The 27,632-nt window shown below is 38.7% G+C and overlaps 1 protein-coding gene and 1 long non-coding RNA gene across 3 annotated transcripts in view; both read right to left on the reverse strand.

Moving 5' to 3' along the window:
• The window catches only part of POU6F2 (POU class 6 homeobox 2), a 312,234-nt gene that overhangs the window by 106,220 nt on the left and 178,382 nt on the right, over nt 1-27,632 (reverse strand). The gene's annotated exons all lie outside the window — the stretch shown is intronic.
• Nucleotides 14,989-24,046, reverse strand: LOC128803200 (uncharacterized). Its single transcript, XR_008435652.1, has 3 exons — nt 23,836-24,046; nt 21,659-21,707; nt 14,989-15,064 (listed from the first exon to the last, which is right to left on the reverse strand). It is a non-coding gene; the product is annotated as an uncharacterized LOC128803200 (long non-coding RNA).

A 27,632-nucleotide genomic window follows, 5' to 3' on the forward strand; every position in this document is an offset into this window, starting at 1 on the left:
TAACAATGATTTTCAGACTTGATCACAATATATCTGCAAAATAGATAAGCTTTAGATGTCTGCATGAGTCTGTCACTTTTTTCACCTGCAATTGGGACTGGCCTTTTTGCCGTGTACTGTCTAATGTGTGTCTTGCAGACCTGCATCTCACTTGACTGAGAGGACTTGGTGTTTCCCCTGTCAACAGCCCAGAGAAGACCATAGGGAAAATGTGCAAGGCACCATCTGCATCTTGCGCCAGCATGGGTGCAAATGCAGAGCACATGCCACAGAGCAGATCTCTCCTGATGAAATTCAGAAGAATGCCATTGGCTTCCTTGATCTGCAACTTTAATTTTCCCACAGAACACTTTAATCGGAAACCACTTTCATAATTTGTAAACACTGCCAAATGTTTGATTCCAGACTGTTTAAGTGATCAAATCTTTGGGTAGAAAAATAAAATAAATAACAGTCAAACCATCAAACAAAGAAAGCAGTTATAAATAATTAAATATGCTGTACTAACACATACTATTCGCATCTGGATGCTGTGCTTCCATGATATAAACCACAGTTTCCTAATTAGGAAAAAAAAAATTAAAAAACATCCCGTATGACAGAACAAGTCAGATCAGAAACAGGGATTAAGGACTGACTGTCTTATACATGAAGAATAGGACCTGGGAATCCACTTCGTATTTCTGAACCTACCAGACCTGTACCACCTTGGGCACAGCAGTTAATCTCACTGCCTCACTTTCCTCTTCTACAAAAGAAAAAGAAGGATAATAAACTTCACTTCCCTCACCACAAGAAGCTAAATTAGTGAAGTACAGCAATAGCAATGTGTGCTAAAATTCTCAAAAAGAAGGGGGTCAAAGATACACAAAATTTTATTTCCCTATGGAAAAGATTGTTGTAGAACTACCACCTACATGGTTTAATGAGAGATAAATGATTTAAAGGCACCCATTGTTTGTTCTTACTTTTTGATAATGTCTGAGTAATGCTTTTACTCCCTGCAGCTCATAGAACTTTTTGAGATCTACAACAAGCAGGATGTCTTTTAAGCGGAACTCTCAGCTTAGGCACATTTTATGCACTTATCTCAGATTGGATTGAAAGGATATCTCAGACTGAACACCAGTTCCAGATTTTCTGGAAGATTAATACTTAGATTTCATTGCACATCTCTATGAGCACCTCTATAATCAGAGACACACCAATGGAACTATCTAAACTAAACTAGTTAATGACAATAAAAAATCCAAAAGAAAATGGCACCAACAAGGCATCAAAAATAATAAAATGATTCCTCCAGTGCAGGAAGCTAGGCCAGAGAAAACAGGAGGATGACAAAAGAAAATAAAGAAAGGAAAATAAATTCAAGGGTGATAACTATAGGACTCCAGTGGGCTTGCTATATGAGTAGTCTGAAGGCAACCGCATCCTACTGCTGTGATGCTTCATAAATTCCATCATCTTGTTAAGAAGCTGAAGACTACTGACCTCACTTCCTCTGCTAATAAGACTGTGCTGCTTTGTGCCTAGACTTTTATGATGCTTATGAAATTTGAGCCATTGTGTGAGACTCCTTCCTTCATAGACCAATGATGTCTCCCAAATTACAGAAGGAGAAATGGGAATTGGAGACTTCTCTCCCTCTTTTGTGCAAGAGCCCCTTCTTTCCCTCTTCCTAAACTCTTGTGAAATATTTTTCAGGCTCTCAGGACCAGTGATGCAAAGACTTGCTCGGTTGATGTGCCTTCAAAATTTACAGTATGCAACTTAAAAAAAAAAAAAAAAAGATCAACCATGATTTCCTTCTAGTATCTCCACAGAAATCACTGGCACTGGGGAAAAAAAACCCAAACCCTCAGACACCTTTTTTCCCATAGACATCCTCTTACCCTTAAAAGTTAAAAACCTCCAATGGTTACCACTTGCAGCTGGTAGATTACATTACAGATGTCCTTGCTGAGTACCCTTACCTTTAGTATCTCAAAACAAAAATGCTGCAAATAAAAATATACAAATCAACACAGCTGACGAGGGCAGCAAGACCAAACTCATCTTCACAGGTTTCACAGAGCAATGTGATAGAATTATACAGAGCAGTGTAATAGAATTTGCATTTCTGGAACAATGAGGAAAATACAGCCTTTATTTACATAGTTCTAAGAGCTCTATATCTTTTGGATATGACTTTCTCTTTGCTTCAGTTGTGCCACTAATGCTGCTCAGTGCTTGCTTTGCCACCCTTAAGATATAACACAGCAGTCATCCACTGTCTAGACTTCCTGTCCTTTCCAATAAGGAAGGTATGCAAATTCTTAGTAGAGTACACAGCAATAAAACTTCAAATAAAACAGTCAAAACAAAACCAAAACAAAATGAAATACTATAACAAGTCAAAAAATCCTAGTTTCTTCCTGCCTTTTTCATAGCTCCTACATGGGATCAAATATCATCTTTATTGTGTTGTCACTCTTAGTAAGCAAAGCCAGCTTATATGTAACAATTTAATTATTTTCTTTTCTACATGACATTAGGAGCCTGCTGAGTGCTCTCAGACAGACCCAATCTGTTCTGCCTTGCACAGTCCAGTGACCAGCTTGACTGACATTGCAGAACGGCCCTGTGGAGCATTAGGTACACTACCAGCTGTTCCACAAGTCTCTGTGCCAGGGACACTGCATGGTGCACAGAACACTTGGAATTCGTAAAGGAAGGAAGGAAGTTCAGAAGTTTGGAAGGAAGTTGGGAAGGAAGAAAGTTCGGGAGTTCGGAAGGAAGTTCGGAAGGAAGTTCGGAAGGAAGGAGGGCAGTTCGGAAGGAAGTTCGGAAGGAAGTTCGGAAGTTCAGAAGTTCGGAAGTTTAGAAGGAAGTTCGGAAGGAAGGAGGGCAGTTCGGAAGGAAGTTCGGAAGGAAGTTCGGAAGTTCAGAAGTTCGGAAGGAAGGAAGTTCGGAAGTTCGGAAGGAAGGAAGTTCGGAAGGAAGTTCGGAAGTTCGGAAGGAAGTTCGGAAGTTCAGAAGTTCGGAAGGCAGGAAGGAAGGAAGGAAGGCAGTTCGGAAGGAAGGAAGGAAGGCAGTTCGGAAGGAAGGCAGGAAGGCAGTTCGGAAGGCAGTTCAGAAGGCAGTTCGGAAGGCAGTTCGGAAGGAAAGCAGGAAGGCAGGAAGGAAGGAAGGCAGGAAGGCAGGAAGGAAGGCAGTTCGGAAGGAAGGCAGTTCGGAAGGAAGGAAGGCAGTTCGGAAGGAAGGCAGTTCGGAAGGCAGTTCGGAAGGAAGGAAGGCAGTTCGGAAGGAAGGAAGGCAGTTCGGAAAGAAGGCAGTTCGGAAGGAAGGCAGGCAGTTTGGAAGGAAGGAAGGGAAGGGAGGGAAGGGAGGGAAGGGAGGGAGGGAAGGGAGGGAAGGGAGGGAAGGGAGGGAAGGGAGGGAAGTGAGGGAAGGGAGGGAGGGAGGGAGGGAGGGAGGGAGGGAGGGAGGGAGGAGGGAGGGAGGAGGAGGAGGAGGAGAGGAAGGAAGGAAGGAAGGAAGGAAGGAGAAGGAAGGAAGGAAGGAAGGAAGGAAGGAAGGAAGGAAGGAAGGAAGGAAGGAAGGAAGGAAGGAAGGAAGGAAGGAAAGGAAGGAAGGAAGGAAGGAAGGAAGGAAGGAAGGAAGGAAGGAAGGAAAGGAAGGAAGGAAGGAAGGAAGGAAGGAAGGAAGGAAGGAAGGAAGGAAGGAAGGAAGGAAGGAAGGAAGGAAGGAAGGAAGGAAGGAAGGAAGGAAGGAAGGAAGGAAGGAAGGAAGGAAGAAGGAAGGAAGGAAGGAAGGAAGGAAGGAAGGAAGGAAGGAAGGAAGGAAGGAAGGAAGGAAGGAAGGAAGGAAGGAAGGAAGGAAGGAAGGAAGGAAGGAAGGAAGGAAGGAAGGAAGGAAGGAAGGAAGGAAGGAAGGAAGGAAGGAAGGAAGGAAGGGAAGGAAGGAAGGAAGGAAGAAGGAAGGAAGGAAGGAAGGAAGGAAGGAAGGAAGGAAGGAAGGAAGGAAGGAAGGAAGGAAGGAAGGAAGGAAGGAAGGAAGGAAGGAAGGAAGGAAGGAAGGAAGGAAGGAAGGAAGGAAGGAAGGAAGGAAGGAAGGAAGGAAGGAAGGAAGGAAGGAAGGAAGGAAGGAAGGAGAAGGAAGGAAGGAAGGAAGGAAGGAAGGAAGGAAGGAAGGAAGGAAGGAAGGAAGGAAGGAAGGAAGGAAGGAAGGAAGGAAGGAAGGAAGGAAGGAAGGAAGGAAGGAAGGAAGGAAGGAAGGAAGGAAGGAAGGAAGGAAGGAAGGAAGGAAGGAAGGAAGGAAGGAAGGAAGGAAGGAAGGAAGGAAGGAAGGAAGGAAGGAAGGAAGGAAGGAAGGAAGGAAGGAAGGAAGGAAGGAAGGAAGGAAGGGAAGGAAGGAAGGAAGGAAGGAAGGAAGGAAGGAAGGAAGGAAGGAAGGAAGGAAGGAAGGAAGGAAGGAAGGAAGGAAGGAAGGAAGGAAGGAAGGAAGGAAGGAAGGAAGAAGGAAGGAAGGAAGGAAGGAAGGAAGGAAGGAAGGAAGGAAGGAAGGAAGGAAGGAAGGAAGGAAGGAAGGAAGGAAGGAAGGAAGGAAGGAAGGAAGGAAGGAAGGAAGGAAGGAAGGAAGGAAGGAAGGAAGGAAGGAAGGAAGGAAGGAAGGAAGGAAGGGAAGGAAGGAAGGAAGGAAGGAAGGAAGGAAGGAAGGAAGGAAGGAAGGAAGGAAGGAAGGAAGGAAGGAAGGAAGGAAGGAAGGAAGGAAGGAAGGAAGAAGGGTAGTAAAGATCCAGAGTAAAATGTGAGTGGCACAGCTATAATTCTTTATGAAGCAGCAGGGTAAGACTGATTGTCAAGGGTCAAAAGGCTTGGTCAAACTCTGCTCATTCGTCAGCTGAATGTCATTTTTGTTTTCCCTGTCACCAGATAGCTTTAAAAAAATTGCACCTCCTTCCTCATTATCTAGGACTTGTGCCCATTCCAGCCCTCCAGTATTAATGAAACAGTGCTTCAAACCTGGCCTTCATCTTTGAGGTTCTTCATGTAATTCTTCCCTTTCTTAAGTACTACAGACTGAGGACAATTTTAAAGATTGCTTTCTCACACAGAGTAGTTGGAAAATTGCTGCTACATTGAGAATGGTTTGAAAACATACATGCCGTATAAATGTCTGAATAAACAAAAGTGTAACTAAATCATAGCAAGTCCAAAGCCTACACAACAATGTAACTGAATAATGGTTAAATCTCTGCAACTCATATGGAAGCCTTAAAAAAAACAACATGATGCAACATTTTGAAATCATTTATGAAAACCCCACCATCACACTTTTTTTTTGTTGTTATTACTAGCTATACACCACTGGAATAATGTTTATACTGAAATTATCCATCATTTTACTGTGAATATGATTTATATGTGCCTGATTCAGGTAAAACTATAGCAAATAATTCCCTTAAAAATAAATATCTAAATTAATTGAAGTTAAATTACACCTATGCTGTAAAGTCTAAGCTGGCTTGAAATGGGATGCCCCCCAAAGGATGTTTCCTCAATTAAAACCATTTTGTGTCAAAGGTAAGTTTAGGTGGAATTATCCTCTTCTGAATTTAGATAAAGACAATACTCATGTGTTTATTCAGTGCTTTTCACAAAGGGATCTCAGGGTCAATTACACAAATAATTAAACCTCCTCTAAAGACTATCCCTATAAAAACTCTGTGTTTATAGGAACAGAATCAGGAACGATTTGGAGACAGAATGAGAGGATTTATAAAATTAGTTTTCATTAAGCAGATTGGTGGTGGTTTAAGTATGTTAACTGATTGACACAGTACCTCCTTTCATATAGAAAAATGACTTTTTAAAATATTTACAATCACTCTTGGGCAAAAACATCCTGAAATTCTGTGCTAAATTGGCACAGAGTAGCATTTCATACAAGTCTAATTTCCCAGCACAAGCAAATTAACTTCTGTGAAACTATCTGCTTGAATGGCATCTCAGACAGGGAATTAAAAATGTTTCATTAAAAAGATCAGTTTTAACTGTGAAGAACAGATAAAAATAAATGATAGCTCAAAACAAAAGAAAATATTTCAAAATGCTTTGTGTACTCTCCATCTGCAACTTGAGAGAGCTATTTCCAGGCCTGGCCGCTACAAGAACACAAGCTAGTTTTCTTCCAACCATAAACAGAGGAAAATACCCATTTTAAGCACACAGAATTCAACTCACAGAGTAGTGAATCACATAATTATTTAAAATAGCACAAGAGGTTTACAAGTTGAAAGTAATTCGTTAATTCAAGCCCTGAGAGCACCTGGCTTTCCTGTGATATTCAAAAGCCAATGGTTATATTTGAAACAAATCAATTTTAGGAACTTCTGGTATTTTTTGACCTGACTGGGTTTTCAGGACATGAAAAATACAATGTGCTTTCAAAATGTTAGCCAAAATAATTAGGTTTTGATAAAATTAGAGGAAATTTCAACAAGATAAAAGAAGGACAGTGAAGAGAAATAAAGAGAAAAAGCATTCCTATACAAAGCTAAGTTTTCCTTCAGGATGTTTTTTCACTCCAAAATTCCAGTAGCAACAAAATTAAACTTTTGAAGTTTGAGGTCGGATGAGAATGGCAATAATTAGAATTTGAGTAGAAGGCTTGTTGTTAAAATAATTTTGCTTAGAGCACCATGTTTTACTGTACATTGCTTGTCTAGCCATATTGCAATGTGGACATTCTTCTGCATGCATGCTGCAGTGTATCAGTTTAAAATATGGAGTACTCTACATCACTAATGTGGGAAGCAGAACTGAAAGATCAGTCTCATTATGCAGATAACAGTAACTGTAAAACAAAGTCGGGCTGTGTCTAGGACAGCCTGTGTTTATTATGTAAAATGACTGATTATATTAAACCATCTGGGTTTTGCATGGGTCCTTGTTCACTGAAATATTAATAGATGACAATTAGCTAAACAGTACAACAGAACCCTGATAGTGTGCTAAGAACTGTCACCATAAACACATTTTACTTCCTCCAATAAATACTAATTCATAGCAGGTTGTTACCAAACTGCCATGCTTTCACCTGAGAACTAACATGTTCCTTTACTACCCAGAGCTCTTAGAAATTACACAATTTCTTTTTTTTTTTTTTTCCTTTTTGTTGCATCTAGCACAGAAACTGAGGAGGCAGTGAGTCCTTTATCTCTCAGGCAGGAGCAGAGAGCATGGTTAGATCCCTGTGGATATCATACAGGCAGCTGCTCTCTTCAATAATCTGGAAGCAACACAGATTGTCAAGCACTACTTTCAGGTGTGGTGAAACACAGCTCCATAAGTGCATTGCTCCCCTCAATGAGCTGAGAAACATTTGATAATTGTACAGAACACAATAACAAATGCTACATATTTTGTGAAGAAGACAAGATGCTATGTGAGTCTTCACACCTATTGAAGGTCAGTTACTTCACCTGTGGTGCTTCCAGTTGCTTCTTTCTTCATACACTGAACTTGTTCCTTTGCTCCTTCCTTTCACTAAAAATTACCTTCTGAGTTTTATTTTGTTTAAATTTTTCCCCCCTCTGTTTCCTTTCATTCTCTGGTTCTTCAGGGATCCCTGTGTGGATTTTCTGGCGACTGTCAGACAACACATTTACAGCTCTCATTGCATGAAACTGAACCATGTAAATGAAAAGCATCCTCTCAATTTTGGCAACAACAGTTTGAAAGCTGTCCACTGAGTTGAATTTAAAAAAACCCACAAAATGATGCTGTTTTCCATGTTATTGAATGTTTCAGTTTTACAAGGAGACAATGAACTAAATTTTATTCTCATCTGCTTGAGGACTCTTCCATGGTTTTTGGTCTTTCAGTTGGTGTATAATTATGTACTGAAGGAGAAAACAGTAGTAAGTTGCTCTATCCTTATACAGGATATTAGAAAAACTTTCACTATTGCTGCTTTAATCAGATACTAATAGCATTTCTACTACAGCCTTCCTTGTCTGCCTGGTTCTTATATGTTATTTTTAAGACTGATGTTCATACAACTTAAAACCATTTCTAAGCCAACTTTTCCTCACAGAAATTTGTCCTCTCACCTCTAATTCCTTTATTTTGCTGTTTTCTGCAGTATTATGATCACAATAATAGCTTTGCTATTGTGACATTAATAAAACTTCTCTGACTGAATTAATTCTTCTGCTTAGCTCTGTCAGTTCTACAGTTTCCAGATCCATGTAACACAAAATACCATCACTTTTCCCTGTCATTAGAGTCTTATGCCAAGCCTGTTTCTTAAGTGGTTTGGTACCTTCCCCACCATCTGCATATGCCATCCCATCTCATCCCCAGTCCTGCTTCATATCTCACACATGATGTGGATTTCTGCTTTCAGAATTTTTTGAGGTTTTGAACCTTAATGTATTGACTGAACTGAACTGTATTCAATTGCTTAAAGTTGACATTTTGTTCAGGAAATTTACATTAACCTGCCACTCCAGCAATCTTACAGTTCTCTGCAGTCATTGCTTGGCCGTGATACTACCTGTATGTCCCCCTCTAATCTCCTATGATGAACTCCAGGTTTATGGCAAAACAGCATGAAATGACATATGTATTCTGATCATGATGATTTATCTTTTTCAATGCCTCCCTTCCTTCTGTGGCTGTACTTTAGGAGTCCTCAAGACAATCCTAAAACTCTACACCATGAACTCTGCAAATAAATCCCAGACTGGATTTTCTAAAGAATCAAGGAACTGAGAAGCATGGACTTTGCAAGACTGAATGGAAGGGTTTAGAACGCTATAGTGAGAGCCATTAAAATAAACATGTGCTGTGAGCAACAAGGAATATAGGGGTATTATAAGTTTGGCATCTATTCTGGTTTAGGGCAAATTTGGGAGGAAACTTCCAAAGGGGTCCCTCTAGAAAGAAGATTCAAGTGGCCCCTCTCCCTACTGGTTCGGGAAAATATTTCCTTGGAGAAAAGTAGAAAAAACCCTGTTTATTTAACAAAGTATTCACAAGCATAAAAAAATGAATAATATTAAACAATAAAACCTCTCACTGTTCTGAAGAGATGGCAAATTCAGAAAGTCCTTGTCATGGGCTGTAGATTGGTTCACTCAGTGTCTTATCAGTCCCTCCTGCACTGGAAAATGCTGCGTCCTGGGCCCCAGTGGGCCACAGGTGTAAGCTCCTGGTATTTTTCTAGGTTTTCAGTCCAGAGCAGGGCTTATCAGTTCCAAGAAAAAGAAAAACCACAGTCCAGGGAACTTCTCTGCCTCAGCTAGCTAAAAAAAAACTAACTAAAAGCAAAGGAGAGGTCTCTCGTGCCGTCTGCCCATGTGGCAGACAACACAGTCCAGGAGCAGGATGCGGGGGAGCAAGTGCAGCTTCTGATAACAAACTTTGGGCTTCTTCTCTCCCCACTTTGCTCTTGGAACTAGCCTTAAAGGTGCAGAACCTAATATCCAGCATAACCAGAACAGATGACTGAGGATACAAGTATCATATAAGTCACCCTAGGACAGCATCAGAAGAGGCCAGAGTTAGGCAAAACCAACAAAATGAACCTTGATAGCAATATTGTCCCTGCAAATAAGGCATTTAACAGATTCATTCTAAAATTTACTTCGGAAAAAACTCTGTACATATAACCAACAACTGGTGAACTCAGAGTTCTTCCACCTACTTCAGAGCAAAAATTAGCATATAAAAATTAAAAGATCACAAAGCGTATTCCCACTTCAACTTATTACTACTACCCATAAGATTTTTTCTGTCATTAAGTGACTACTACCTATTGTGAGAGAATAAGCAGAATGTGAGGAAGTGAACAACAGGGCAGAAGACTGTGAATATCGCTTCATTGCATTCTGACATCATTTTAGCACTGAATTGAAGGGTCTATAAATACTCAAACTGTGAGCCAGATGATGCAAATATCACTTGAGCATAATTCCTATTCACTGAGGGAAATTTGCCTGAGTATGGACTGTAAGGACTTATTAGGTTCCCCTGTTACAAGATTATTCTTTATTCTTCACGTGTATCATGGATAGCTGGGGCAGACAACTACATTAAAAAAATCATTTAAAGAAAGATCATGGACAGATATGATTTTTTAGAATTGGGACGTTGGGCTTTATAAGAACTTTAATCAGAAAGCTGTGCATTATACAAATTTGTTGCTTTCATTTTCACACTAAATGGAGAATTAATATAACTATCATTTATCACAAATGCACATAAGCAAGGCTGAATCACTAATATGCAGAGACCTGAAACAGATTTCTTCAACAGGAAGCTTTGCATTTTGCGGTAGTAGCAATACTGCTATTTTAAGAAATGAGGATCAAATTAAATGTTTACTCCTGTGACAGTGTTGCCAAAAATGTCAGTAAATTTATGAACAGTTCATAATTTTAACTGTCCTTTAGACAATGGGTCACATGTGGATTAAAGTAGTCATAATAACCTGTCAGTAAAATCTCCTGTAGCCCATTCATAGGAAAAAAATGTTTGCAAGTTGAGCAGCTCACTTCTGTACTTGCAGAATAGTTTATCCCATTAAGTGATACAACCAACCTCTCCAAAAAACAATTTCATTTTGACCTGATGAGCTGAGATTTTAAGATTTTTTTTTTTTAATTTACAGACTTCCTTTCAGAATTCATCAAATGCCACTCTCAACAGTCATTGATTAGAAAATTGCCTGTTGCCCTTAGATCTCTCTCCTAGAGAAAAAACCAACTACTCATCTTTGACATAGGAGTTACTATGAATTACCTAAACACAGTAGTGTGCAGAAAGTGAGAGGTTTCAAATACTTTTGGGGACAGAATTCAACAACCTAAAGCCTGCCAGTCAGTGCGTTGTCACTGTAGCTAAACTTCCTCAAGATTTGTACACATTCATGTTCTCTTCTCCCCTTCAGATTTGCTCTCCCCACCGCTGTAGAAAGCTACTTTTTGTAGGATCAGGCCCACCACACTGCTCTTGCTGTTTAATCTCAGCAAGCAGAATGGTTTTCAGGCCTGAATCCTCCCATGATGTCACCTAGCAGAATACTGAAATCTCATATATTATCCATCAGTCAGTAATTTCTATTGCTACTTGTCCCTCCTGCCAGGGTCACAGCACCAGCAAGGTCAGTAACAATCTAAGGTACAATGTTCACTCACTAAAACAAAGCCTTGCCCTCTTACTGGCTTAAGAAATACAGCAAATAGGAGTGAAAGCATTCAGCTTTGAACACTTTAAACATTCTGCAGTGAGATGTCACTTGCTGAGACATTAGAAAAGAATACTTTTCTCACACACAGGCACACTAGCTAATTAATGAGATTTATGTTTACCTTTGCGCAGAAGAATTGCCTCAGTTTACCCAGACTATTACACAAAGTGGATTAAAACAATCACACAGCAGGTCTGCTGATGCCTTATTTCAAAGGCAGTATTTATGCTGTGGTCAAGGCAAACCCAAAGAAGGTGACCCCAGTATCCCTGTCTGACAAGCATCCTCTCTCATACTAGCAAATTAAAGATTACTTGCTTCCAATTCAACAAAAATGAGGTGAACTTAATTTTGCCTGGGCATTGCCTCTGCAACAGTCAACAAGTATTTAAACTGAGCATTTAGACGTTTAAGGCTGAGTGCTTTCCTTTCTAAATGCCTTGCTTTAGAAATTCCAAACAAATCCAACTTGAAACAGCCGCTGACGAAGACCCATTGAAGACAGTTAGAAAACCAGCTAAATATGCATGGACAGTTACATAAAGCCAAGTTTAGGTGAGGATATTTCTCTCTAACTTCAGATGGAAGTTTATAATGTTGGGGGGAAAAAAGACTGTTCTTGATTCCAGCCCCATATTTAATGCCTCCAGAATTAAGGTCTGTGTTTTCTCAGGACATCAGCTATTCAATCCACATTTCCAAGTACAAATTTGGCTACTCTATCTCTAATTTACTAAGGTTATTGGTAAAGTAAATAAACACGTGTCCTGGATATAAGAACATGCAACCCCCCCCCACAACCCCTTTCTCCACTGAGTTTAAATAGATTTCTTCTAAATTATGGATGTTAAGCAACATCCTGGATGGATCCCTAAAGACTTCAATTATGAAGAAAAAAGAAAGCTTTTTTCTACTGTAGCCAAACTTCATTCTCAAAACATTACATAAAAATTCCTTTGCCTTTGGTTAAATGGTCCTTTTATTCCTATTTTTTTCCTGCACTGTGCTTTAAGTACATATTCTCTAAGTTACCTGGGTTGATTTCTAGACATATTCATGTACATTTAATTTAGAATGTTTTATCATTTGTATATAGTTTAGGGTTTTATATCTTATTATCTTGCATTTAACTACAACAAATTTTATCCTCTGGTGAAGCGCTCAGTTATATGGCTGTGGACAGGCATGGGGCAAGAAGTAAGAAAAATAATCTCTTTCAACAATTACTTGCTTTGAGTGTACTGTGAATGCAAACCTCTGAAATATACCTGTTATTATAATTTTCACAATTATGTAAATAAAAACTCCTTATCATATTCAGTAAGAGAACAAAAACACTTGATTAAACATTAGCAAAAACCAGCAAGTTTTAATGCAACAAAACTTTAAATATTGTTTAGGTTTGGTTTGTTCTTTTCAGAACTGACCTTATTCAATATAAAACTTTTAATTAAGGGTGTTATCCAGCTAGATATTGTTGGCACACAGATTTTTGTACAGCATGTACCTATTGATCAGAACAATACCTATATATGCTATCAGAACAATAATAGACAGGCCATAGCAAGATACAGTGAAAAAAAATGTTTCATAATTAAAAAGAAGAATTATCATTATTCTTCTATAATCAGGACAAAAAAAATCTAATTCCTCTATAATCAGGACAAAGTGGAGTGTTAATGATTATTCTGGGAGGTTACAGGATACTTGGTTTTGATGAGTTTTCTAGCCTTCTTTTGTTATAGTATTCACTATATTGCATATCTCATGTGTTATCCAAATCAAGAACTCATTTACCCTTCTGCTGCTACTCTAGACTGAATGGCAGGCATCAAACCTTCATAAAACAATTGTTTCATCTTGCTTTTTAGTATTTTGGTCTTCTTGGTGTAGCCACTGCATTAAATGGAAAGCTCACTTATCTAAACTTAATGAAAAGAACTGCCCAGTCCTGTGGCAGCTGGGAAGAGGGTTACAGCCTACAAAACAGTTTAATAAGCTGTTGCAAATTATTGCAAAGCAATTGAGGCTTCTACTTAAACACTAGCCCAGGGACTATCTGCAAGATCTGATATCGCTGTCTGTATATTGGAGCAACAGACTTGTGTATCTCAGATGTTTATTTCTGTCTTGCTTATGTTCCTTCTGTTTACAGCACTTACTGGTTACTGTGATTTTTCCTTCCTCGTCTCTTCCCTATACCCTCAACTGGGCAACTGGCCCTTATTCCTGATTCTGCCTCTGCAGCGTTCCTCCATTATTGAATGTTCTGGGTTGTTGTATGTCAGAAACACAAAGAATTCACTAATAAAGATACATCTTGAAGTAAAGCCTGTCCACTTGTGACAACAAGACAACCTTGAGCAACTCCACTATTTTTCTCCGTTACATCCATTTACACAGCTTCATCCATTTGTACATTCTGTGTTTAGGGCCTTATCTGGCAGCCAGTTCTTGCATGAAAAATGTATCAGTGACATTACTGTCAGACATCATTTTCTGAAGGAGGTCAATGCTGGAGACCGGACATTACAGTAGATGCATTCCTGAACCAATGCAATATGGCAGTTTCTGTATCCTTAGATTCACAAATTATTCACTTTTCAGCTGGAATGGTGCTTTACTGCCACAGCAGTCTGTCCAGCTGAGCTTATGGAAGTTGCCTTTTTGCATGTGACTGAAATTACTTTAGTATACTACATATCTAACAGTCTTTGGTGTATTCTTTATGAGAATTATGGTAGGCCTGGTCCCTGCATCATCAGTTCTTAGTTGCTGATATAAAAAGGACAGCAAGGAAGCTGTCCCAGATGGGCATCTGTGACTTCTTTCTCTTTTGTCCCAAAATATATCCTGTGGTTCTGACAATTCAAACAATAGGAATAATAGAGATAATATATAGGCATAGTTATGGTACATTGACTTGGTCAGCTACGTAGCCATTAAAAAGCTTTATGATTCCCTTTTCTGGTACAGAACAACTTCAGGTTAAGGAGCAATCAGTTTAGTTATCCTTTTTCAGCTTAAAAGTAACAACAGTACATTTCTAGCATATTGGAGGATAGTTGTATTCCAAAAAAAGCCCAGTAACATATAGTAAATGGATACCTTTCTTCCAGTATTAACTGAAAATTATCCCATGGGAAAATTATTCCCCATGTGAACACTTCCTAGTGCAGTATTGTTCTCACTGAGAACACAGATATTACACTGAAGAATGGTTCTCAGCAAGAAAAGAGTGCAGTGATCATGCAACTGTGATAAGTCAAAGTCACCTATGGAGCTATACCTGTAGTATTCACTTTGCTGGCAGAATATTAAGAACTGTTGCTTTTCATATCATTTCATGGCTATGAAATCATTCCCTGGATATAGGAAAATATTCATGGCACGAGCTGAACACAAAGCAAATGATCCCAGCTCTTCAGTCCAGGTGGGTGCTTTTCCTCTGACTGGCCTGTACAGACTAACACAAATGATCCATCACACTGAGACACATTAGGTGCTTGGCAGGTGGAAGATGGCATGTTGTTTTGCATAGCACATTGGAATTGACCCTTCAAAGTCTGAAACTATTTGGTCTTTTGGTTACAACCAAACCTAGTAATGAAGTAATGACTTGTGGTAGCACTTGCTGCAGTAATCATTTTTTGTGTGGTAACAGATGCTGGATGTCTGGTGGCTGCTGTATCGTGGCTCAGACTTGTATTAAAGTAAAAACTCAGAGATCTTGATCTACTACACCTGCTTGACATAGCTGCGAATTTTCTCTTTTTCCACGCAACCTTCTTTGTTTTTCCATCACTTTCTGTTTCCAGTCTCCTTCCTAGGCAGAAGTGAGAGATGTGGTTGGGGACCTATGTTAATTGTCCAGCATGAGAATGCTGCATTCTTGCATTGTGGCACACAAATTTCACCTTAGTACCTTAGTTATTTGCTGCTTTCTATACATTCTTACTGTTTTTCTTTCCTCTCCTAATGTTTTGGTGGTATTTTTTTTTGGGGGGGGGGTGGGTGGGTATTTTTTGGGGTTTTTTTTTGGGGGGGGGGTTGTGGTTTTTTGTTTTGTTTTGTTTTGTTTTGTTTTGTTTTGTTTTGTTTTGTTTTGTTTTGTTTTGTTTTGTTTTTTTACCAAGCCCTTTCAAGTTATTTGTATTTGCTGTTACACCTTCAGCAATAGTCCCAAAGAAGTTTTTCCTACCCCACTGTCCCATTCAATCTGTTTCATCTTCCCTCCTTTTTGGACTATATTTGCAACTAAAGGCTTACTGTCCACAGAACATGATTGATTCAGAGTCAAACATGCATGATGTTTTGCAGAAAAATAAAATAGACAGATTTCTGCCATGAGGAATTTACATTGTAAAAATTACTTTATTCTCTTCCCTAATTCTCCTCTTTTTCTGTTAAGATTGACAATATCACCTCAATTCCTTTCTCCTCAGGCCTCCAAGGTAATCTTTAATTGATATTTTGCTCTGGCAAGAAGACTTTGTTTATGACTGACCTTCATAATTTGCTTTGTTCCTCACTAGGCTACCTACCTTTCTCACCTCTGCCTTTCTGACTTTTCATAGCTATTTGTGGGACTGCTTCAGCCCCTTTCTTTTCCCTGCATTGCAGAAGGGTGCTCTAAAATCAGCAATTATTACTGTCCCCTCACATGAATAATCTCACTTCACCTGTCTACTTCTACACCAAGCACATCTGTCATTGTTTTCCAAATCTCATTGTTCTTTACTATAATATTAAAATTAATTTTATCAAATATCCTCTATTCAGCTCTTGCCATCTAAAAATCTCTTTTTTTTTTTAGCCCTTTTCTCATTCTAGTTCTGGCTTCTTATCTTCTGGTAACCTGCCCTGGTATTGGATCAGTTACTCAGTGATGTCCAACAAGTTTCCTGCTCTCAATCTGGAACTCCTACATACTCCTCACTCAGATGGTCCATATCTCACTCAGGATCCTTCCTTTAATTCTCTGCAAAGGTCAACCACTTACTGCAACTGCCTTATGAATTGTACTGTAAGCATTTGTGGTTTGTTTTTTGGGTTTTTTTCTGAAGCTTCTAAAGTAGCTATAGCTTCAAAACAATTAGGCTGCTTCTTCCTTTCAGTTTATGGAATCTCAATCCCTGCTCTTTGGTGCAGTGTAAAGGTTGCAAAGTGTTTTACGTAACAATGCAGTGCAACACATCTAATAATGACAAGCAAAAGTTAAGCAATATACTTGGACTTGGGAAAAATTCACTGTGGAAGCTTAATATTTAAATAGTAGTCATCTTCATTACAGTTGTGCTGTTATTAGAGAAATACATAACTAAATCCATAGTCAAGGGACATTGGAACCTAAATCCCAGACAAACATAAGGAAGTGCTGAATTATATCAGAGGATTCAACATAAATGGTAAAATGCTTCAGAAAGCTGTCAATTTCAGTGACAATTTCCTTGTACTTTTAATTTCTGTAAAATGTGGATTATTTGCTCATTGTAAAAGCCTGAGTAGGAGTCTATTAAAAACCAACCAGTCAGGCCAGGATGCTTTTGTCAGATGTATTTGCATTTAACATATGAAGTGGGGGAGGGAACAGATGGAAGAGCTGATAAATTTTTGTAGTTAAGCAGTGAAAAAAAACCCAACCCACAACAAAACAATCACAATCAATTGATCAGAGTTTCTAAACATGACTACAATTCTTTAAAACTAAAAATATATTGTATATAAAAAGCAGTGACCCTAATTTGGACCTCCTAACAACTGGAGAATTAACATCATGCTGGTGAGTGTTGAGGAACCAGAGATCATGACAAGATTAGGTTCATCAGGTTCCTGATGTTGTAGAAAGAACTGAACTCTTACTAATATCTGCATCTGAGGATTCAAAAGAGAAATTACAAAAGCTGAAATAAGAACCCTGACTCTCAGAGAGAAAAACATGAGGAAAAATATGAGGAAAATCATAGTTTGTTAGCAAAAAGGCATGATTAAGAATTGTTCGGTAAATAAGATGTTAAACAGATTCCAATCCCAATAAAAGAAATGAAAAATATGGCATTGGATTATCTTAATTAAGAAACAGGAAAATAAATAGCACCAATCAATGTGGCTTTATGAAAAACAGGCTTAGATGGACAAGTCTGACTACAGTCTTCAAGAGAACTACCAGTTTGTTGTACGAAGAAATTGTGATGACATGAACTCCTCAGATTTCTTTTTAGAAAATCAGGCATATACCACAACAATATAGTACATGTCAAATGGCTTAAGAACTAGCTAACTGACAGTTTGACACTTGGGCATAATTCTCTGAAAGGAGTATTTTTAACAGTCTCTGCATGGATCGAAAGTAGACACAGAAGAATACGACCACTGCAATGCCCAGGGAGGTTTACCTTTTCTCTCATAATTCATATTGTTATCTAACAAGAAAATATATAAGCACAACACCATAATGGCAAATATTGGGCAGTAATAAAACATGACCTGACTCACCAAGTTAGCTGGGTCTAAAACCATTTAACACAGCACAAAATATACAATGATATACCAATGAACAAGAGGGCATATCTCCAAAAGAACAACTGCCTCTTGCAGGCTAAAGCTGCTTATTTTGCTGCATCACAGAGCTTCCAGTGTGTTGTAGTTAGGTACAACTTTACAAAATAAAGGCCTTGTTACCCTCGTAAAAATCATGGCTTCACTTCTGTTACTTTGGCTAAGTAGAAAAGGAATCTGGGAATGAATCCATCAAATTAGAGGTAGGAAAAACAAGTTACATAATCATTGCATGTTCACATTGTGTTGTATGGTGTATGGTTGAGTTATGTTTGTTGTATTTTAAAACTGATCTGATAACTGATAAAAGCCTAACTGCTTTAAAAGGCCTGGTTTTTGCAATAAAGGAATTATCTTCTGCACCTGTCTGCAGAGTCTGAGTCACTCCGCTTCCTAACACCAGAGCACAGCTGTTTCCCAAAGTACTGCTGGAAGCAGAAACATCGTGGGCAAGAGGAGTAAAGTAACATTATTGTTATGTTGAAGTTACTGATGAGACAGGTACTGGAGCACTGTATTAAGTTCCACTGACCAAAAAAGAGAAGTTTTTAAAAAGTTCTTGAAAATTTGAAGAAATCTGAGAAAGAACTTTTAAAATTGTTGGAGAAAGCACACTTTGACTTTAATTTGAAACAAAACCAAGCAAACAGTGAGTGAGGTCATTGTACTTCACTAAAAAATTCCTTGAAGTAGGCATAAGAAGCCAAATTCTATGTATATACAGACAGGAAATAAAGAAGATTGGAAGTAAAAAAGGCCACTGCAACATCCCCCAAAATATTGCTGAAAAACAGTGGTTCAAGTGCATGATTTTACACCTTTCTGGAAGAAATATGTCACCTTAACTCCAGAGTCTGCTAGATGAGAAATAATACTTTGGACAAAAAAAAAAAAAAAAAGCCTCTACAGTTCAAAACAGCTGAAATGATAAAACAAACCAGAGTGTAAATATATTTTGTGGATAAGAAAGTATATGTTATACACACACAATGACAAAATGCATTACAAGCAATGCTTTAGAGTAGAAAAAAAATATCCCCAGACCCTAATGTTAGGGATTATCTCTGCTGCATAGATTTTGCGGAAGAAGTTGAATACAAAGGGAAGAATATTTATGTCAGTCTGTGAAATTCAGGGTGTTGAGTTTGTTTTGCAGTTCTCATTGCTGAATCACTGTATTCACTTCATAGGAAAGAGGTTTTTCCAGTGATTTCAGAGTAACCATCATGTTATCATATGCCTAATTTGCCATGCTTATAAAGTGCTTTGAAAATCGCTGAAACCTAGCACATCACTTCTTTCTCTCTGAACTCCTTCTGGAGTTTCAGTTATTGGATAGAGGATGAAAGGACTGCTTGCATTGCTTATTCCTACTCAAAATGCTGCTTAACAGTTTAGGAGCTATTTAGCACCTTCCCTTCTTAGTGAAGATATCTTCTTCTCTGTTGGTTCATGATAATTATGTGTTCTTTAGTCTTCCTTGCTCTCTGGCTTGACAGCACCCCCCTTACCCTCTTAACGTACTGTAAAGGTGAAAGCATTGCAGGATTTTATTGTTGGAGTTTTGTGGGGAAAAAACTAAGAACTGAATAGTCATGTTGTAGCAGCGTGGGTTTAGATGGCGGATGCTGCTACCTATAGCTATTCCCCAGTAAGCATCTCCTGTGGAAAAGTCACTTGGGTAAGCATTCAGGCAAGGCAGTCAAGTCCACACACCACACTCACCATGGCTAGCTCAGCGAAGAGAGGCAGAAGGGCCTTTTCTATGATTCTGTTCCAGCCAAGGTTTATTCTGGCTCACTGAAGGGAAATCAGGGACAAAAGACAAGATCATGTGGTCTGCATGAGGTTAAGTATGGGATGGCACCAGTGTGGTACAAAGGGCAGGGCAAAGGCCACTGGCTTACAGGGAAGACAGGGCCAGCCACCAGGGATACCACAACCAATGAAGAAACAGGGAAATGAGAAACTACTAGAATTTGGAACATATAGGGAAGAGAACAGGAGTGGTTCGTGGTGTTGTGCAAGACTCCATGGGGAAGTCTTCTAGTTCAGCCTAGGTGGGGAAAACTCTATGGTAAGTCTTTCCAAGGCAATGTCCTGGGTTTTTCCCTGAGGGGGAAGGATTCAGAGGATTCCACATCACTGAATATAAAAACAAGGAGCATACTCTAAAGCTTTGAGTAATGCAAAAGCATGGAGAGATAATAAATTTAATTCTGCAGCAGGTAGTTACCTTTACAGTCTGGTTATGTGGTTCACAGGCTAGAGGCATGTCACTATGCTGTCTGGTGCAAATACATGTGCATTTCTAAAGAAAAGTCTCTTTCCAGTTGTGCTTGTCTACTCAGCCTCTGCAGGGAAACCTAAGAGAAATGTGCTTTGGGGTTGGATTCAGCAGAGGGCAAGCCAGATGTTTGGGGGACTGGAGCATCTCTCTTACAAGGACAGGCTGAGGAAGCTGAGCCTGCTTAGTCTTGAAAAGAGTCAACTGAGAGGGGACTTCATCAATGTCTATAAGTATCTGAAAGGAGGGTGCAAAGAGGATGTTTCCAGGCTCTTAGTGGTGCCAAGCAGCAGGACAAGAGGCAATGAGCAGAGAATGATGTACAGGGAGTTCCACCTGAATATGAGGAAGAAGTTCTTCACTGTACAGGTGACTGAGCACTAGACCAGATTTCCCAGAGAGCGTGTGCAGTCTCCTTCACAGCAGATACTCAAGAACTGTCTGGATGCAATTCTGTGGAATATACTCTAGGATGACCCTGCTTGAGCAGGCAGGCTCAACTGTGACCAACTGTGGTGCCTTCCAGCCTCACTCATTCTGTGATTCTGTGATTCTGTGATTCCAGTGTCCTGGCTAAATCTGGGGACACTTTGGATTGGTCTGCCCCTCACAAAGAGTGCTGACTTTACAGTTCTACAAAGTGAAATGTTTGTTGTACCAGGTGTGGGGATAAGAAGTGAAAGGAGTCTGTCTCTGAGAAGACGGTAGTTTAGATCAATGCTGATACACACTTCTTCAGTTATGACTTGCATTTTTTAATTTTTCTAACTTCAGTACAGTGCGCCTTCCTGGCCTCATAACTGTATCAGGATAGCCTCACATTAAACCAGTAGTTTTATTCTTATTTTGCTTATTACTTAATTCAGTAATCACACCTTCTTTGACACTATAAGATCAAATAAAATTGTGTAGAGACTAATAGTAGTAGTAGTAGTAACAACAATAAGTGAAAAAAATCAGAGGGAACTTAATGGCATAGTCTTGGATGTTTATCCAAAATGTGAACCTATCATCCCAATGGTTTCTATATTAACATGCAGAGAAAACCCTATGTATTAACTTTGTTATAATCTTAGTATGATATTAACATTCATCTTCTATTAAAAAATCCTCATTCAAGCAGAGAGTTAAAAAAATAAAATTAAAATTTGCAGGAAAATTCGCACTGTCACTTCTTACAGTAGTTGCATGCCACCTGAGAAATGCCAAGCTGACTCACTCCATTGTCTTAGTAGCAATTACTTAAAAAATAACTTGTAGAAAATCTCTATTTGGTACCTGAAGAGTTAATCAAACCTTAGTTGATGTGAGGGACTTCTTCCCTGCACGTCCTCAGAGACAGTAGTAATTAATTTGATCTTCTCCAGTCATTAACTCAGATTCATAGGGAGCTCTCCACACACTACTCTATTAATTCACTGGAGATCAGTTCTCAGGATTCATTTAGTTAAGCAGCACTGCTGGATTACATTTTAAAACCCTTTAAACTGGTTGTAATTGATGTCTGTTTATAGAAGCTTACTTTAATGGAGTCAACGTGAGATGAAAATCTACCACACTAGCCTAAGATAGTACCTTGCTGTTTAAAGCACGTCTCCAGAGGCATCCAGTTAAATAAGAGACACTGCAAAATAAAATAAATTCCTCATTAATCACCAACCTAGTCTTGGCATTTTAAAAATAGTTTTTGGTCCTCCTGATTGCTGGCGCACTGGAAACAAATCTAAAATAGATTTCACTATGCAGTAACATACATATTTGTTAAGTATTAGGACTTGATCCTGAACTCAGTCAACAAAGCTGCTGTTGACTTCAATGTAAACTCAACAAGGGTGAATGTAAAGAACAATGTTTTCCTCCATTAAAATCTCAATGCAGCCAGCACACTGGCTGTACTTCTCATTGTTAAGTGCAACATAGTTGCAAGAAACTATTCCCAAAATACTGGAGCAGCTAGACATGGACTGCAGTCTTCAACTGCTGTTCAACAATTAAAGCATCAGTAAGATAATGGTGTTACTGATGCTTAAATAGCATGACTTTAATGTCTGTCTTCTGCATACAAACAGTTATAATAGTGGCATTTAAAACAAAATACAGAATCTGGCCAAAAATATACAGCCTGGAGTCACCTTTGAAACCATGTAAGAGGAGAGAATGCCATTTATTATATTTCCAGCAAAGACTGGAAATTCAACCAATCCTCTGCAGGCCATTAACTTTAAGCATTCTGCTTCCACACTTGGACTATCTCATACTTGGTCATTTCGAAGAAAAGACAGAGGAGCTTGGGTCTATCCTATCTATGTGGCTAAACACAAACTGCGTAACATAAGACAAATCACCTCAGGTAATGCCTTCTGAAGTAGCTCATTGACCACAGAGTCCCTGTTTATGGGAAAATAATTTGAGTCTACACAGACTTGACTTTCTCTCTAAGCACTTGAAATGAAGAGCAATTTTAGATGTTCACTTTCTCTGAACATGAAACCCAAGGTCTCTTAGTTTTCCATTCAAAAACCACAGGCGCCACAAACTAATATTCATACAGAACATAAAACAGTGCTTTGGGTTGGTCTCTGACCACAGAAGAAAGATAAACCTATTATTAAGTTATTCACTATTACATCTACCGTTATCTACTGTTCATTTGTAACTTCTTTACAGGCTGTTGTGAGGCTAAATTAATAGCTTTAAAAACTTGCAAGATCTTGGGTGAAAGATGTTATTTAAATGCTAAATCAAACCACTGCATGCCATGGGGAAGAGATTCCTATCTTGCAGCACCCTTTTCTAGAATAATGCGTTTCAGACCTCCCTGTGTTGTGCACAAAGCACAAAGAAAAATTAGTTTTATAGTTTACTTTAGAAACAATAGTCTTAATATTTACAAGGCCAGATTCTCTTTCGTTTTACAGGCAGCAGTTGCTCTGCAGGTAAACAGTACAGGAAACAGCTCTCAAGATGATAAAATTTTCCATGCTATTTTATCTGCTAAATATTGTGAGTATAGGGGAAAGATCATGTATACCTTTTATACACAAATGGTAAAAGAGTGGAAAATACTGGATATACCTTTTTTTTTCTCAAGCCCTAATTGCAGCAACATATTTACTCAGCATTCCTTAGGTACACTCAATCACTCATACTTAAAGTATGTCTTGAGTGCATAGGGACAGCATATGCTTTCACAAGATGAGACAAATTGCAACAATCTTCTTTAATGTGATCTCATACCGCATGAGCAGAACAATACTAGAGGAAGCCAATGACAAACTTGACTGTTTGCTGCCAAATAAAAGTGAGGTGGAAATGGAGGTCGGTGATTTTCTTGGTGATGGTGTTCTTGTCAGGAGTGAAAAGGAACTGGGGTGCTTCTCACAGCAAATGCAGTGTGTAATTTTTTAAAGTGTATGTTATTCACTGCAGCTTATAATGCACAAAAAGAAACCTTTCCAGAAAGCTGTTTGAGTCTCCAAGACAGGAAAGAATCTATAAGAAAGACACAAGCAAGAAGGTCCAAAATATAAGGACATTACTTGCACTTTCTGTATTTACCTTTTTTTATTTTTCTTAAGATATGCCACCCTATCTAACATTTATATCAGGAACTTGATCACAATCAATACTTTCACCTACTGACATGAAATGGAAATTCCTCAAAAGGTCAAACAGGTGTCTGAACAATTAACAATTATCATTAACAATTAATTATAATTTTTCTGCTTGTTGAATTTGGTGTAATTACTCACTGTGCTCTACAGGCAACACTGGAGATTATACATCTGTCCTGTCCATTTGGGGCCTTACTGCAACCAGCAGGTTTCTCTTCCACTGGTGTGGAATTATTTTAAGGATGCAAGAATATTTTGAATATCAAAACAAATTTTCACTCCAAAAAGACAGTTTTAGTGGCCCAGATTTCCATTAGGTCAGATGATTGGTGCAGTTTCACCACACTTGTTCCCTGCACTCTGTTCCCCTGTACTGTGAGCAACATCAGTGCAGTTCCCACACTGTTGCACCATGGGATCAGGGCAAGAAAAATCCAAGCCTCTGTGAGGAAAATCCAAGCCTCTGTGAGGAAAGAGCTTTCAAGGGCAACAGATAGCACATGGACCATGGCCCATCTTGCAGAAGGACCGCTAGGGAAGCATTGATATCTTCTGTTTATGAAGCACTCCAAGGGCTCCTCATTGACCTGGTGATTGGTTAGCTCCCAGGGTCACAAACATTTGCTGTCAGGCCACACCAAAGATCACTCTGAGACTGAAGTTCTTCAAAACCTTTCAGGCCCTCAGTAAACAATATATTGCTGCATTCTGATACTGTGCACATGCTCCTCTCAAAGGGCTCTTAATGGAAGCATTCCAGGTACACACATACATGTTCAGGATCAAAAGTCTATTTCCCCACATAGAACAGTGCTACCCAAGTGTGTACAGTTTGAACCTATACTGGAAATTTGTTCCTAAATTCTGAGAGCCCTGAATGTCTGGTCTGGCAGCATTAAGCACATTAGCTAAGTGAAATCCCTGCTTGTCATCCTCAGGACACTTGTAAGAATATAGATAAGCTTCTAACTTCAGTGAATCAATCTGCATTTATCTAGAGAGTCTTTGGGGATTGAATCCTATTGTAGCACACTCCTACTCTATTTCTGTTCCTATATTTGTGCTGAATATGTTCATTTATATCCAAAATTACTCACAGGGCTTATGTTAGTGTGAAATAAGGTGACATTTTTGCATGATCGCGAAAGCTGCTGATTCCTAATAGAAAATGTACTGCTTCTTCCCAGTGTGACAGGTTTGTGATACAATGCAAGTTCCAGTTATAACTACATAGAGGCCATCACATCACTGAAATAAGTGCAAACTATCTTTACTTTTTATTTCAGAGAACAAGAGGAGTTATGGACTGCAAGAAAATTTCCCTTTTCAGAAGATGTAGCACAGTGTTATACTGAAGTGAATATATCTTTTATGTTTCAAATGTGAAAAGCAGTGGCATTTACTGCCCACAAGCCAGTGAATAATATCAAACAGTTCTGTCTTCATCAATCCATACTCTTCTCAACAATCCTGCTCAAAGTTGCTTGTGGGTGATCATCAGAGTTTGATAAAGTGATTACTAGATAATGGTATCAAATAACTATGATGATAAAAAAGTTACATGAGTCTTCACTTTATGTGAGGAACGAGTTTCTCCTTCAACACTATGAAAATATATAAAACAAACTAGGGTTTGAACAGCATGTTGGAATTAGGTCAAGAAGAAATAAGTTTGTATTTTCTGAATAGCTACAAATACTACAAACTACTTTCCTATGAATAATGATATTATTTTAAGTGGCAGAACTGTTTTTCAGTCCCTTTCTTTGGTATGTTGTTTCATGATGCATGTGAAGTCCATAGCAAGGTTGTTACACCTGTCACTGTGGCTTTCTGCACACCTGAGCTATTTTATGACAATAAAGATTTCTTCTTCTCTACTCAAAGTAGAGACACACAAATCATTTAGAAAACAATTTACAGCTATTCATGACTTTTACATTCAAAATGTCAAAAGCTGTTAAACATAATTTGAGCTCAGGGCCTCCGTGTAATCCTAAAGTTGAGATGAAACAATTAATAATCAGTCAGAATGCTACTGATTCAGACTATGTGGGAATTCAGAGTGGCCTATGATACACAATACTTCCAGTGGCTGAAATGACCACTAAATAAATTGATGGTGGTGTTTATTATGTACAATGGAAGGGAAAATGGAAGGGAAAATATTTACTACAGTAAAAACATGATTATCCTGAAGAGAGGAAGTACTTGGAACAGTCAGACAACAGACATCCTAAGTCATCAAGGAAATCATAAATATAAATATTTGATGGCTAGTCCCTCTTCAACTATCTCTTGATGCCATTCACACGTAGGCTATTTAAGATCATTTAGTCAACTTCATCTACAAAACAGACTAAAAACTGGGAATCTTTTACCAGGAGAGAGAGATTTGTTCTTGCCTTCTCCTCTCTGCTGAATGTATCAATTTGTGGTTCTCTCACACTTGTTTAAAGCTTAAGCAACTCCTTCACTTTTAGGTTCTGTATAACTGTGTCCTTGAGGCAATTCACATCTTAATTCTTGTCACTCTGTGACAATTTATGTCACTTTAATCTTCTGACTTCTGCTCCCTAACTTTCTACATCCTGTCCCCAACATATCATCTGTTGTTCAAGCCTCAGTTACCTCATCTTCATCCCAGCCCATTCCCCAGATCCATGCTCTTGGACTCCAGCATCAACCTATTCCTGAAACAATAATGCATTATTTCTGAACAACAGCAGTACCAACACCCAAGCTATTACTCCTCTCTGCCTTCCACACAGTAAGTCCTACAGGGCATGGGCTCCCTTTATATTTATGTCTTGTACAGCCCCAAGCACACTGTAAGCATTTAATGCATAAAATAAATAACAAGAGACATGCAGCTCTGCTGGAGACAGGAGGAAACCTTGAAGAAGCTAATCAAATTTGTACTGTGCGAGGTGGGGTTTCAACTTATAAAATACTCACAAAAGATAACTGGGGCAGGGAGGAGGAAACATACAGCTCTTAATATTGACCCAGCAAATATTCTGACATGTCTTTAATTAAAAGGCCTTAAATAACCCTTGTGAGCACAAAGGCACTACCCATACCTACAAGACAGGCATTTTGTTGTTCACCTGAACAGCCCAATTTCCAGATGCATGAGATAACCCTTTAGGTGTCAAATAATTTTTTTAAGACTTCAGAGAGGTTTACCATTCAATGGTTATTGATCATTCAATGCTTAATTTCCATGGCCTTTATCTAAATGAATCTTTTCACCATGTAACCTCAGCTATGTGTCATCCAAAGTTATAGGTGTCTCAGACTGATTTACTGTAAGCACAAAAGTTTCCTCATTAGGCAATTGTAGGCTACTGTAAATTTTCCCTTTTTACAGCTAGGAACTATCAGACTTTTAAAGTTTCCAGATGTAAAGAAAACTTTTCATCTCTCCAACCATTTTTCAACCACTTTCCTACATCTGTGCCAATAAAACCATTTCTGATGATATCTATCAGAAGTGTGAAACTGTTTTTGTAAGGAACCTAGTAGTGCTGCAAACAGTAATACAAATTCCTTCTTCTATTTGCACATGGAAATAATTCCACTCATCAGTTTTAAGGCAGTAAAATGGTTTACATTAATTTAGCAGGTCCCAATAAGCTTTTATAGTTCATGTTTTACCATTCAGTATGAAACATGCTTAGCCTTGATCTTGGGCAGTGTTAATAATGTAAACAATAATGTTGCACAATGCAAACTTAAATGCTACAACACAAATATGGAACTGTGGTTTTGTTCTTAGGTGTTTTGTTGTGGGTTTTTTTGGGGGGGGGGGGAGGGGATGTTGTTTGTTTGTGTGCTTGTTTTATTATTAGAGCACTAATATGCATTAGCAACTCCATTTTGTGCAGACAGGGGAAGACAGTCTTTATTGTGCTGACAGCAAGTAAACCCAG

Source organism: Vidua macroura, chromosome 1 (assembly GCF_024509145.1).
Source record: "Vidua macroura isolate BioBank_ID:100142 chromosome 1, ASM2450914v1, whole genome shotgun sequence".
Taxonomy (NCBI): domain Eukaryota; kingdom Metazoa; phylum Chordata; class Aves; order Passeriformes; family Viduidae; genus Vidua; species Vidua macroura.